General features: G+C 41.9%; 1 pseudogene; it reads right to left on the reverse strand.

Moving 5' to 3' along the window:
• Window positions 1-4924: 4924 nt before the first annotated feature.
• Window positions 4925-5310, reverse strand: LOC139361774 (small ribosomal subunit protein eS25-like; annotated as a pseudogene).
• Between the last annotated feature and the right edge of the window lie 9424 nt (window positions 5311-14734).

Genomic DNA, 14734 nt, shown 5'->3' on the forward strand with positions numbered 1-14734 from the left:
ATTGACTGTGGGTTTGTCATAAATAGCTCTTATTATTTTGAGATACGTTCCATCAGTACCTAGTTTTTTGAGAGTTTTTAGCATGAAGGGCTGTTGAATTTTGTCAAAGGCCTTTTCTGCATCTATTGAGATAATCATGTGGATTTTGTCTTTGGTTATGTTTACGTGATGAATTGCATTTATTGATTTGTGTATGTTGAACCAGCCTTGCATCCCAGGGATGAAGCCAACTTAATCATGGTGGATAAGCTTTTTGATGTGCTGCCAGATTCGGCTTGCCAGTATTTTATTGAGGATTTTTGCATCGATGTTCAACAGGGATATTGGTCTAAAATTCTCTTTTTCTGTTGTGTCTCTGCTAGGCTTTGGTATCAGGATGATGTTGGCCTCATAAAATGAGTTAGGGAGGATTCCCTCTCTTTCTATTGATTGGAATAGTTTCAGAAGGAATGGTACCAGTTTCTTTTTGTACCTCTGGTAGAATTTGGCTGTGAATCCGATTGGTCCTGGACTTTCTTTGGTTGGTAGGCTATTAATTATTGCCTCAATTTCAGAACCTGTTATTGGTCTAGTCAGAGATTCAACTTCTTCCTGTTTTAGTCTTGGGAGGGTGTATGTGTCCAGGAATTTATCCATTTCTTCTAGATTTTCTAGTTTATTTGCATATAGGTGTTTATAGAATTCTCTGATGGTAGTTTGTATTTCTGTGTGATTGGTTGTGATATCCCCTTTATCATTTTTTATTGCATCTCCTTGATTCTTCTCTCTTTTCTTCTTTATTAGTCTTGCTTGTGGTGTATCAATTTTGCTAATCTTTTCAAAAAACCAGCTCCTAGATTCATTGATGTTTTGAAGGGTTTTTTGTGTCTCTATCTCTTTCAGTTCTGCTCTGATCTTAGTTATTTCTTGTCCTCTGCTAGCTTTTGAATTTTTTTGCTCTTGCGTCTCTAGTTCTTTTAATTGTGATGTTAGGGTGTCGATTTTAGATCTTTCCTGCTTTCTCTTGTGGGCATTTAGTGCTATAAATTTCCCTCTACACACTGCTTTAAATGTGTCCCAGAGATTCTGGTATGTTGTTTCTTTGTTCTCATTGGTTTCAAAGGACATCTTTATTTCTGCCTTCATTTCGTTATTTACCCAGCAGTCATTCAGGAACAAGTTGTTCAGTTTCCTTATAGATGTGTGGTTTTGAGTGAGTTTCTTAATCCTGAGTTCTAGTTTGATTGCACTGTGGTCTGAGAGACAGTTTGTCGTGATTTCTGTTATTTTACATTTGCTGAGGAGTGCTTTACTTCCAATTATGTGGTCAATTTTAGACTAAGCATGATGTGGTGCTGAGAAGAAAGTATATTCTGTTGATTTGGGGTGGAGAGTTTTGTAGATGTCTATTAGGTCTGCTTGTTGCAGAGCTGAGTTCAGGTCCTGGATATCCTTGTTAGCCTTCTGTCTTGTTGATCTGTCTAATATTGACAGTGGGGTGTTAAAGTCTCCCATTATTATTGTTTGGGAGTGTAAGTCTCTTTGCAGGTCTCTAAGGACTTGCTTTCTGAATCTGGGTGCTCCTGTATTGGGTGCATATATATTTAGGATAGTTAGCTCTTCTTATTGAATTGATCCTTTTACTGTTATGTAATGGCCTCTTTGTCTCTTTTCATCTTTGTTGGTTTAAAGACTGTTTTATCAGAGACTAGGATTGCAACCTCTGCTTTTATTTTTTTGCTTTCCATTTACTCTGTAGATCTTCCTCCATCCCTTTATTTTGAGCCTATGTGCATCTTTGCACGTGAGATGGGTCTCCTAAATACAGTACACTGATGGGTCTTGACTCTTTATCCAGTTTGCCAGTCTGTGTCTTTTAATTGGGGCATTTAGCCCATTTACATTTAAGGTTAATATTGTTATGTATGAATTTGATCCTGTCATTATGATGTTTGCTGGTTCTTTTGCCCATTAATTGATGCAGTTTCTTCATAGCGTTGATGGCCTTTACAATTTGGCCTGTTTTTGCAGTGGCTGGTACTGGTTGTTTCTTTCCATGTTTAGTGCTTCCTTCACGAGCTCTTGTAAGGCAGGCCTGGTGGTGACAAAATCTCTCAGCATTTGCTTGTCTGTAAAGGATTTTATTTCTCCTTCACTTATGAAGCTTAGTTTGGCTGGATATGAAATTCTGGGTTGAAAATTCTTTTCTTTAAGAATGTTGAATATTTGCCCCCACTCTCTTCTGGCTTGTAGGGTTTCTGCTGAGAGATCCACTGTTAGTCTGATGGGCTTTGCTTTGTGGGAAACTCGACCTTTCTCTCTGGCTGCCCTTAGCACTTTTTCCTTCATTTCAACCTTAGTGAATCTGACAATTATGTGTCTTGGGGTTGTTCTTCTCGAGGAGTATCTTTGTGGTGTTCTGTGTATTTCCTGAATTTGAATGTTGACCTGCCTTGCTATGTTGGGGAAGTTCTCCTGGATGATATCCTGAAGAGTGTTTTCCAACTTGGCTCCATTCTCCCCATCACTTTTAGGTACACCAATCAGACATAGATTGGTCTTTTCACATAGTCCCATGTTTCTTGGAGGCTTTGTTCATTTCTTTTTACTGTTTTTTCTGTAACCTTGTCTTTTCACTTTATTTCATTAATTTGATCTTCAATCACTGATACCCTTTCTTCCACCTGATCGAATTGGCTATTGAATCTTGTGCATGCATCATGAAGTTCTCGTGCCATGGTTTTCAGCTTCATCAGGTCATTCAAGGTCTTCTGTATGCTGTTTATTCTAGTTAGCCATTTGTCTAATTGTTTTTCAAGGTTTTCAGATTCTTTGCGATGGATTTGAACATCCTTCTTTAGCTGGGAGAAATTTGTTATTACTGAACTTCTGAAGCCTACTTCTGTCAACTTATCAAAGTTATTCTCCATCCAGCTTTGTTCCGTTGCTAATGAGGAGCTGCGATCCTTTGGAGGAGAACAGGCGCTCTGATTTTTTTTTTTTTTTTTTTGAGATGGAGTCTCGCTCTGTCGCCCAGGCTGGAGTGCAGTGGCGCGATCTCGGCTCACTGCAAGCTCCGCCTCCCGGGTTCACGCCATTCTCCTGCCTCAGCCTCCCGAGTAGCTGGGACTACAGGCGCCCACAACCGCGCCCGGCTAATTTTTTGTATTTTTAGTAGAGACGGGGTTTCACCGTGGTCTCGATCTCCTGACCTTGTGATCCGCCCGCCTCGGCCTCCCAAAGTGCTGGGATTACAGGCGTGAGCCACCGCGCCCGGCCCAGGCGCTCTGATTTTTAGAATTTTCAGCTTTTCTGCTCTGGCTTCTCCCCGTCTTTGTCATTTTATCTACTTTTGGTCTTTGATGCTGGTGACCTACAGATGGGGTTTTGGTGTAGATGATGTTTTTGTTGATGTTGATGCTATTCCTTTCTATTTGTTAGTTTTCCTTCTAACAGTCAGGTCCCTCAGCTGCAGGTCTGTTGGAGTTTGCTGGAGTTCCACTTCAGACTCTGTGTGCCTCGGTATCACCAGTGGAGGCTGCAGAACAGCAAATATTGCTGCCTGATTCTTCCTCTGAAAGCTTCATCCCAGAGGGACAGTCACCTATATGAGGTGTCTGTCGGCCCCTACTGGGAGGTGTCTCCCAGTTAGGCAACACAGGGTCAGGGACCCACTTGAGGAGGCAGTCTGTCTGTTTAGAGCTCAAACACCATGCTGGGAGAACCACTGCTTTCTTCAGAGCTGGCAGACAGGGATGTTTAAGTCTGCAGAAGTTGTCTGCTGCCTTTTGTTCAGCTATGCCCTGCCCACAGAGGTGGAGTCTAGAGCCAGTAGGCCTGATTGAGCTGTGGTGGGCTCCACCCAGTTCAAGCTTTCTGGCTGCTTTGTTTACCTACTCAAGCCTCAGTAATGGCAGACACCCCTCCTCCAGCCAGGCTGCTGCCTCACAGTTTGATCTCAGACTGCTGGGCTAGCAGTGAGCAAGGCTCCATGGGCAGGAGCCACCGAGCCAGGCAAGGGAGAGAATCACCTTCTCTGCCAGTTGCTAAGACCTTGGGAACAGCACAGTATTAGGGTGGGAGTGTCCTGTTTTTCCAGGTAGTCGTCACAGCTTCCCTTGGCTAGGAAAGGGAAATCCCCTGACCCCTTGTGCTTCCCAGGTGAGGTGATGCCCCGCCCTGCTTTGGCTTGCCCTCTGTCCAACCAGTCCCAATGAGATGAACCAGGTACCTCAGTTGGAAATGTAGAAATCACCCGTCTTCTGTGTCAGTCATGCTGGGAGCTGCAGACTGGAGCTGTTCCTATTCGGCCATCTTGGAATGCCTCATAATACATTCATTTTTAAAAAACATACAGGGTATTAAAAATTTCAATTTGATTTTAGATCAGTTTTAGTAAGTTTGTTCTTTCAGAAATTTGTTTCCTTTAATCTCAGGTGTTAATTTTTTGCCATAATACACTTCATACTATTTCAGTATTAGCCTTTTAATATTTGTAGGATCTATCCTTTCTTTCATTTGTAATAGTAACAGCTTATGTTTCCTTTCTTCTTGATCACCCTAACCAGGAGTTTACTGAGTCTATTAAATTTTTCAAATACAACGTTTGGATGTGTTATTTTTGCATACTCTTTGTTTTCTATTTTCTTGATTTCTGCTTTATATTTATGATTTCTCTCCTTTCACATATTTTGGGTTTAATTTGCTCTTTTTTTAGCTTCTTAAAATAGAAACTTAAATAATTGATTTTAAATCTTTCTTCTTTCCTAATATAAGCAATAAACACTAAAAATTTCCCTCTAGGCACTGCATTGCTACATCCCATAAAATTTGATATAATATGTTTTTATTTCATTCAGTTTAAAAATATTTCTAATTTCCCTGTGATTTGTTTTTTTATTTAACAAAGTTTTGTTTTTCCAAATATACAGTCAGTTGGACCTGTTCATGCATCTTCACCAGCAACTGTGGCATCTCCACTTTTGGTATTTCTGGTGTAAATGACTTGAGCTCTGTGTTTTGAAACCAGTTTGATAAGTCCTTTACCAAGGAGCTCCTGAAGGGCTGCCCTAGCCAGGCAGCCTGAAATCTCCAATCTCAGAGAGACCACAGCTGGGGTTATAAACCTATAGCTGGAAACTTCCTTACAGTGTTTGTCATACAAAGCTTCCTTACAGTAGAATTGTCAAACAAGACTTGGTTATTGAGCTTGTCCCAAACTTTGCCTTTGGACCACTTCTTTTTGGCTTTGCCCCTGGATTTGTTCACTGGGTTTTTGTCTTTTTTGGCTAACTTCCTGGGGTCTTTCTTCTTGTTATCCTTGGATAGCATTGCAAAGCTTACAGAGCAGTGGCAATCACTGCTGCCTGGCTGAGATGTCAGACGAAAAGCGATTTCTTTGATGCGTAGGTTATTTGAAAATGTGTTGTTTAATTTTCAAATATTTGGAAGGCTATAATAGATATCTTTTTGTTATTGATTTCTAATTTAATTTCAATGTGGTTAGAAAACAATGTATAGTCTGTGGTTGTTGAGTTTAGTGTTCTATTTTATTTTTTTATTTGTTCTAGTTTTTTAGAGACAGAGTCTTGCTCTGTCACTCAGGCTGGAGTGCAGTGGTGTTCTCAGCCTCCCAAATAGATGGGACTACAGGCATGTGCCACCATGCCCAGCTAATTTTTAAATAGAGATGGGGTCTTGCTATGTTGCCCATGCTGGTCTCCAACTGCTGGCCTCAAGTGATCCTCCTACCTTGGCCTCTCAAAACTCTGGGATTATAGGCATGAGCCACCACATCTGGCCTAGTGTTCTATAAACATCAATTAGGTTAAAGTGGTTGATAGCATTGTTGAGATACTCTATACCATTTTTGATTTTTAATAATCTCATTGTTTTGTCAATTACTGAGAGGGGGTGTTAACATCTCTTTAACTATGATTGTGGATTTGTTTATTTCTCCGTTTAGCTGTTTCAGTTTTTGCTTTATGCATTTTGAAGCTCTGTTATTAAACACACATTTATAATTGCTATGCCTTTTGATGAAATGACCCTTTTGTCATTACGAAATATTGTTCTGTATTTTTGGTAGTCTGTCTTATTTTGAAGTCTATTTTGACTGATATTAATCTAGCCATTCCATATTTCTTATGATTTGTGTTTGCATGATATTTCTTTTACAGTTTTTAAGTTTTAAACCTATATGTGTCTTTGTATTTAATGTATCTCTTGCAGATAACATATAGTTGAATCACAACTTTTATGTAGTCTAAACAATCTATTTCTTTTTATTATAGCATTTAGTCAATCTACATTTAAGATAATTATTGATATGGTTGGATTTAGTTCTCTCATTTTTATTTGTTTTCTATTTTTCTGATATGACTTGTTTCTTGGTTCCACTTTTCTTGCCTTTTTTTGGAATTAATATGGTTTAGTATTTCATTTTAATTCTTAGCTAGAGCTCTTTGCATATTTTTAGTGGTTACTCTTGGGATTAAAATACTTTTTTTGATACTCTAAGTTCTAGGGTACATGTGCAGAACGTGCAGGTTTGTTATAGGTATACACGTGACATGTTGGTTTGCTGCACCCATCAACCTGTCATCTACATTAGATATTTATCTTAATGCTATCCCTCCCTGATCTCCCCACCCCACTGCAGGCCGGGGGGGGTGTGATCCCCTTCTCCCCATGTCCATGTGTTCTCATTGTTCAACTCCCACTTATGAGTGAGAACATGCAGTGTTTGGTTTTCTGTTCTTGTGTTAGCTTGCTGAGAATGATGGTTTCTAGCTTCATTCATGTCCCTGCAAAGGACATCCTTTTTTATGGCTGCATAGTATTCCATGGTATATATGTGCTACATTTTCTTTAGCCAGTCTATCACTGATGGGCATTTGGGTTGGTTCCAAATCTTTGCTATTATGAACAGTGCCACAATAAACATATGTGTACATGTGTCTTTGTAGTAGAATAATTTATAATCCTTTGGATATATACCCAGTAATGAGATTGCTGGATCAAATGGTATTTCTAGTTCTAGATCCTTGAGGAATTGCCACACTGTCTTCCACAATGGTTGAACTAATTTACACTCCCACCAAAAGTGTAAAAAATTAGTATTTCTCCATATCCTCTCCAGCATCTGTTGTTTCCTGACTTTTTAATGACTGCCATTCTAACTGGCATGAGATGGTATCTCATTGTGGTTTTGACTTGCATATCTCTAATGACCAGTGATGATGAGCATTTTTTCATGTTTGTTGGCTGCATAAATGTTTTCTGTTGAGAAGTGTCTGTTCATATCCTTTGCCCACTTTTTGATGGGGTTGTTTGTTTTTTTCTTGTAAATTTGTTTAAGTTCTTTACAGATTCTGGATATTAGCCCTTTGTCAGATGGATAGATTGCAAAAATTTTCTCCCATTCTGTAGGTTACCTGTTCACTTTGATGATAGTTTCTTTTGCTGTGCAGAAGCTCTTTAGTTTAATGAGATCCCATTTGTCAATTTTGGCTTTTGTTGCTGTTGCTTTTGGTTTAGTCATGAACTCCTTGCCCGTGCCTATGTCCTGAATGGTATTGTCTAGGTTTTCTTCTGGGGTTTTTATGGTTTTAGGTCTTATGTTCTTTAATTCAGTCTTTAATTCATCTTGAGTTAATTTTTGTATAAGGTGTAAGGAAAGGGTCCAATTTCAGCTTTCTGCATATGGCTAGCCAGTTTTCCCAACACCATTTATTAAATAGGGAATCCTTTTTATTGCCCTCTATATTGCTTGGGGAAATGTCCTCTATATTTTCTTAGTGATGTGTAGATTCTACTGAAAGAAAAATGAAAACCTGTTCACAGGCAATGTTGAAAGGATAACTTTCAACTTTTTAAAGGGTTGAAAATTTAAACTACTCTCCGTAGTTTCCTGAAAACACCCTCAAGCCTTTACTAATGAGGGTGAGGGCTGTGGCAGCCTTAAAGTTCAAGAGAAGGAAAATACATTAATTTTGAAGGTTTTCTCCTATCTCAGATCTTTCTGAGGAAAATAACATGAGGCCAGGTATGGTGGCTCATACCTGTAATCCCAATACTTTGGGAGGCCAAGGCAGGAGGATCACTTGAGGCCAGGAGTCCAAGACCAGCCTGGGCAACATAAAGAGACCCCGTCTCCACAAAAAATAAAAACAAATAAAGCTCGGAGTGGTAGTGTGTGGCTGGAGTCCTAGCTACTTGGGAGGCTGAGGTAGGAGGATCACTTGAGCCTGGGAATTTGTGGTTGCAGTGAGCTATGACTGTGCTGCTGCACTCCAGCCTGTGCAACAGAGTGAGGCCCTGTCTCAAAAAAAAAAAAAAAAAAAAGAAAAAAGAAAAAAGAAAAATAATAGGAAAGAATCACTTCACATATTTAGTGGCAGATCTGACCTGCCAGAGCCCTATTCGTCTTGACAATGAATCAGGTGATCTGGGTTCATGGCCACACTGCATACCGTCTGCTCATAGCAGCACCCATGGGTTCTCATCCTCAGTCAGTAGCTTTCTCAGCTTTCTCATGGACCTAGGAACTCCTCAGTGCCTAGAGGCAGTGGAGCACATAGATAGCCTCGTGTGCTCTGGAAATGTCTGTGTTTCTTTGTAGTCTCTGCCAGTCCAATCCCAGGATGGAGGGTGGATGTGGGAACCTCAGTTTTTTAATTAGCCTTTAGGGCATAGTCTGCTCTCCACACACTTGTCAAAACAAAGGGATCTTTTTTCTTCAGGGAATGGCATTAAGAAGCAGGAATTGGAGTCGTATACTCTACTCGTCCTGTTTGAAATAGCTTTTATCTGCTGTTTCATCAGTGATCTTTGACAGCTGATCTGCAGTTCTGGCTTAACCATTTACTAGTTGCATAACCTCAGCAAACTCACATCCCAGCATAATGAATTCAGTTTACTCCTTTATAAACTGGAAGTGTTAATATTTTCCCTGACCTACCTCAGAGGCTTAAAGGGTTGCATGGAGATGAAAACGCATTATCAAAATATAAAAATAAATTTTTACTATGAAGGCTTAGAAAAGTTTGTCTTAAGAAGAAGGGTAATTTTAAAAAAGAAGTCTTTGTTGCCTCCTGAGCGAGTACAGTTCTTGGGGTAGAAACGGAATATAGGACAATCTGGTACTGAGTCTGCTGAAGGCTGTGCTGCCACTGGCACATCTTCCCCTTCTCTCCTAACCTCGCTGCCCCAGGAGTGGAGACAGTCATGACACTGGGCAGACCAGCCCTCCTCTGTGCTGCTGGCCACCTATGCTGCACAGTCTTGTCAGAGAGCTGACAATCAGCTCCCTGCTGCTTTCTCATCTTTAAAAGTCCAATTAAACATCTCTGGCCACAGCGTGATAATTGTCTGGGCTCCACACAGTGGAATGTCACCTGAGGTGGCATTAGGAAACCAGAAAAGAAAGAAAAGCCCTTTTATCTTGGAAAGATCATGTCCCAGTTCCTTAAAGTGTAGAATCGTTGTTCACACTGAGCAATTGCCCAACTCAATTCCAAACGTCAAGATATCAAAGGGCATGCAGGAGATTTAACCGTGTCCACATGGACTCATGTGCCCAAGAAGCAATCTGGTGGCTTAAGAATTAGCAAAGGCATAAGGTATGTGTGGGAAACAGTGAGTCTGAGTGGAAAGTTCCAGTAGGGAGGGATGCTGGAAGGCTAGGTTAGGGCCAGATTGCAGAGGACCTTGATGCCAGGGGTAAAAAGGTGAACTCTGCTTCAGCTGGATAATCAGGAGTCGTACATGGGATTGTAGGGCCTGGTCTCTGGTGGAAGGCAAGAAGATTCTGCTATTGACAGGGTGTCCTATCTTGTAGATTGCCATCTTATAACATCTTGCCATTAAATGTTTCCTGAGGTTTATGCAGCCCAACTAATCACTGTGCATCAGCACATTGTCTGCTTGATGCAGTGGTGGCTCCCTTAAACGTTTAGGAAGTTGCTACATCTGGAAGGATAAAAAACTCAGAAATATGGCTCGGTGCGGTAGCTCACGCCTGTAATCCTAGCACTTTGGGAGGCTGAGGTGGGCAGATTGCCTGAGCTCAGGAGTTCAAGACCAGCCTAGGCAACATGGCGAAACCCTGTCTCCGCTAAAAATATAAAAAATTAGCTGGGCATGGTGGTGTGCACCTGTAATCCCAGCTACTCGGGAGGCTGAGGCACGAGAATTGCTTGAACTTGGAGGCAGAGGTTGCAGTGAGCTGAATTCATGCCACTGCACTCCAGCCTGGGTGACAGAGTAAGACTCTGTCTCAAAACAAAACAAAACAAAACAACTCAGAAATATGGACTTTGGTCCTGAACCTGGTATTGATCGATTGGGTATCTGAGGAAGCTCTTTCTCTTATCAGGACTTCAGCTTCTACCAGAAAAATCTGGGGAGAGAGGGATGGTGAGACCAAGTGATCTCTTAAGTTTCTCTTCACTTGAATGTTCTTAGGAATAGCTTCAGTTGCTGACATGTCTGCAATTTATTACAATTTGCCTCCCATGTCCCTAGGATCATTCTGCTGGACCAAGTTTCTGAGGAGCTTTTTTTTTTTTTTTTTTAGAAAGGGAAAATGACTTGCCAGCAGTTACAAGATGTGCCCAGTTTCCATATCTCTCTTGGTCCAGTTTTCTTTCTGCTGTCAGCTGCAGAGCTTAGTATATGATGGGAGGATCGCTGTACTTTCTATAGCACTGGGAGATTAGAGGAAAAAGGGATTAATAAACCATGGAGTGGTTGGGGAAGACTAAATGGTAGATAAAGGCTTGGGCCCTTTGGATCCTGATGGAGGGGTGATGATGCAGAGAGTTCTCACTAGGTAGAGAGAAGGGAGTCAGGCATTCCAAGTAAACCAGGATGGTGAGGAAGGGTCCATGTCTGGATGTGTCAGGAGCTGGCTTGGTGCAAGAAGGAAGCAGCAAGAAATGAGGCCAGGGCTTTAAAATCAGGCAGAATGGGAGGTTAGACTTGATGTTCTAGGACCCTGATACCCAAAGTGTGGCCTGGGAACTAGAAGCATCAACATCACCTGGGAGCATGCTAGAAATACAGAATCTCAGCCGGGCGTGGTGGCTCATGCCTGTAACCCCAGCACTTTCGGAAGTGGAGGCAGGTGGATCACTTGAGGTCAGGAGTTCAAGACCAGACTGGCCAACATGATGAAACCCCACCTCTACTAAAATACAAAAATTAGCCAGGTGTGGTGGCGCGCACCTGTAATCCCAGCTGCTCGGGAGGCTGAGGCAGGAGAATTGCTTGAATCCGGGAGGTGAAGGCTGCAGTGAGCTGAGATCGCACCACTGCACTCCAGCCTGGGGGACAGAGCAAGACCCTGTCTCAAAAATAAAAAATAAAAACAAACAAAAAAAGAAATGCTGAATCTCAGGCCCAGCTCAGCCCTGCTGAATCCACATCTACATTTTAACAAGATCCAAAGGTGACTTCATACTCCTTCAAGTGTGAAAAGTGCTGTAGTTCAGGACATTTGTTCTCAGTGGTACTGACCACTGGTCCCCACCCCCAGACCCCCTGAATCAGAATTTTCTAGGGATGGGGCTTGGGCACTGGAAGTTTTAAGAAGCCCTAACCTATAGACAGGGCTGAGAACTACTGTTCTCATGGTTATAAAGCAAGAATGACAATGTCAGTTCACGGAAGAACATTTAATAAGGATCAGATAGGCAGCAGTATGAAGAGTGTACTCAGGAAACAGAAATTAATAGCAACGAACCAAATGTGCAAAGTGAAGAAGACAGCTCCGTCATGTTGAGTCCTGAGAGTTGAGAACATGGCTGTGCTAGAAGTTGCTATGGGGAGCTGGTTTGTAGAGGATAATGAGAAGTGAATTTGGTTTTATACATTTCCACTTAAATTTGATGGTGGCAACATCTGCCAGGAATTAGATGATGTGGCACTGAGCTTAGGTTAAAGGGCAGGGCTGCAAGTTTGAATTTGTAATTTATTATCACCAAGGTGGAAGCTGGAGTCATATAAATGATACAAGACAACCGGATAACAGAATAAAGGCTTTTGTTGTGTATAAATTAGAATTGTAGGCTTGGAAGGAATTTTAGATAACTTTAGGCTAAATGTCTATGCATGAACCAAGTGTACTGGCCTTAGTGACAGCAAGGGATGTCTTTTCAGCTTGGCCATAGCAATCCTCTGCTTGGCATCAGTGAAGAACCATGGCCTGGGCCACCTTCAGAGCCCTGCGGGGCTCATTACCAGAAGGGCCTGGCCTATGTGAAGTTCCCCTGCCAACTCTGTGACTCATCCACACACTTCCACAGTGATATTTTCAAAGTACAATTATGTGTAGCAAAATGTCTTTTCCATGGCTGATAATGTTGCCCATCTGTGAAGTCATTAAGCTCTTGTGCTCTAAAAGCAGGGAGGAGGTAAACAGTGGCAGCAAATTGGGAACCTGCTTGAATGATGGGAGCCTGGGATTCACACTCTATGCCAGGGCTCTGGATCCCTGATAACCTTCTCTTTAAAGGCGTATGGGAGTTGAGCATCAATGCATGGTTCATCCCTGCAGTTGGGTGCAAACCAGATTGAAAATACACACTGGGGACAGGTGCAGTGGCTCATGCCTGTAATCCCAGGACTTTGAGAGGCCAAGGTGGGAGGATCGCTTGAGACCAGGAGTTCAAGACCAGCCTGGGAAACACAGTGAGACCCTGTCTCTACAAAAATAAAAATTAAAAAATTAGCTAAGTGTGGTGGCATGCTCCTATTGTCCCAGCTACTCAGGAGGCTGAGGCAGGAGGATTGCTTGAGCCCAGGAGGTTGAGGCTGAAGTGAGCCGTGATCATTGCACAACAGCCTAGGTGACAGAGTGAGACACTGTTTCTAAAAAAATAAAATTAAATTAAAAATGAAAATGCACATAGACGAAAGCAGCAGGCTTGGAATTGGAAAACCAGGATTCAAATCTAAGTTCTGCCATGTATTGGCAGTAGCCAAGTCCAGGTTTCCTCCTTAGTAAATTAAGAATTTTATCTTTAGGCCGGGCGCGGTGGCTCAAGCCTCTAATCCCAGCACTTTGGGAGGCCGAGAAGGGCGGATCATGAGGTCAGGAGATCGAGACCATCCTGGCTAACACGGTGAAACCCCGTCTCTACTAAAAAAAAAATACAAAAAATTAGCCGGGCATGGTGGCAGGCGCCTGTAGTCCCAGCTACTCGGGATGCTGTGGCAGGAGAATGGCGTAAACCCGGGAGGCGGAGCTTGCAGTGAGCTGAGATCCGGCCACTGCACTCCAGCCTGGGCGACAGAGCGAGACTCCATCTCAAAAAAAAAAAAAAAAAGAATTTTATCTTTTTCTTAGGACCGTAGTGAGCAAATGAACATTGTATGTGAGAGTGCTTTGCAAACTATAAGGTACAATATAAATATAATACTTTTTAAAAAAAGAGATGTATAGACAGGTGAGGAAGAAGAGAACCAAATAGAATTGGAAGATCTACTGATCTATTTCCATGTTAATTTGGTGGTGGGGGTAGGGGTAGGAGGGTGGGGCTTGGGGGTGAGGGTTTTTATCTTTCCTAGTGTACCAAAAGGCAGGAATCTGCCCATTTACTTCTATCTTTGTTAAGGTCTACTCATTCTTCCTCCTTCAGCCTCCACAGTCAATCCTTAAGGTTTTCATGCACCTACAATGTACACCTGGTTATGTGTGCACACCTGGCCCTTGGCAAAATTATGGAGAAAGCAAAGTTGCCTATAGTGACCCTAGATATCCCCTTTGGAGTAGTCTTCTCAAAGCAGGTGTAGACATTGCACTTCCTGAGAACAAGGTGCTCATATCCTCTTTCTTCCATCTCTAACCCGAGAAGTAAAGGGCTTGTTATGATATTCCAGGGATATTTGCATTCAGATGGAGGACTCAAGCTTTAAGCTATGATGTTGGAATTTCTGGCATCAGTGAACTGGGTGGAAAAGTGTAGAATTTGATCTTTCTGGTATCCTTGAAACCATAACACACAGTCTTCCATCAGGTCATTGGGCTAGCTTTGTGGAGGAACATTTTCCAGCCCTCAAAGCTGTCATAAATTGTATTATTTACATGATAAATCCTACAAGATTCTGTGAAACAGATCCAGTTGCATTACTTTGTAGGGATTTATGAGAATCAAGAAAAGAACGAAGAGAATAAGCTATTGTGCTTTTCACATGATAAGTACTATTGAAACACAAGGGCATTAACATTCCTTATGCTGCCAGAATCTATTCTACAACCAGAAGAAATCTTACAAAAAGCAATTCATCTGTACAGTGCAATGTCTTCAAACTTTAGAATGAATCAGAATCACTTGGAGGGTTTGTTGAGACACAGATTGCTGGGCCCCACCCCTAGAGTTTCTGATTTAGTAGGTCTGAGGTGAGTTGCAGAATTGGGATTTCTATCAAGTTCTCAGATGATGCAGCTGCTGCTGTCAGGGCAACTACACTGAAAACCATGGGTCTTGTGGTTTATTATGGATTTAGAGACAGAGTCTTGCTCTGTTTCCCAGGCTGGAGTGCAGTGGCATGGTCATAGTCACTGCAGCCTCCACCTCCTGGGCTCAAGCAATCCTCTCGCCTCAGCTTCCTGAGTAGCTGGGACTAGAGGCATGCACCACCATGCCTCCGCACCTTGCTCTCTCTCTCTCTCCATATATATATATATACACACACACACACACACACACATATATATATTTTGTAGAGACAGAGTCTCACTATGTTGCCC

This window comes from Macaca nemestrina, chromosome 2 (assembly GCF_043159975.1).
Source record: "Macaca nemestrina isolate mMacNem1 chromosome 2, mMacNem.hap1, whole genome shotgun sequence".
NCBI classification, from domain to species: Eukaryota; Metazoa; Chordata; class Mammalia; order Primates; family Cercopithecidae; genus Macaca; species Macaca nemestrina.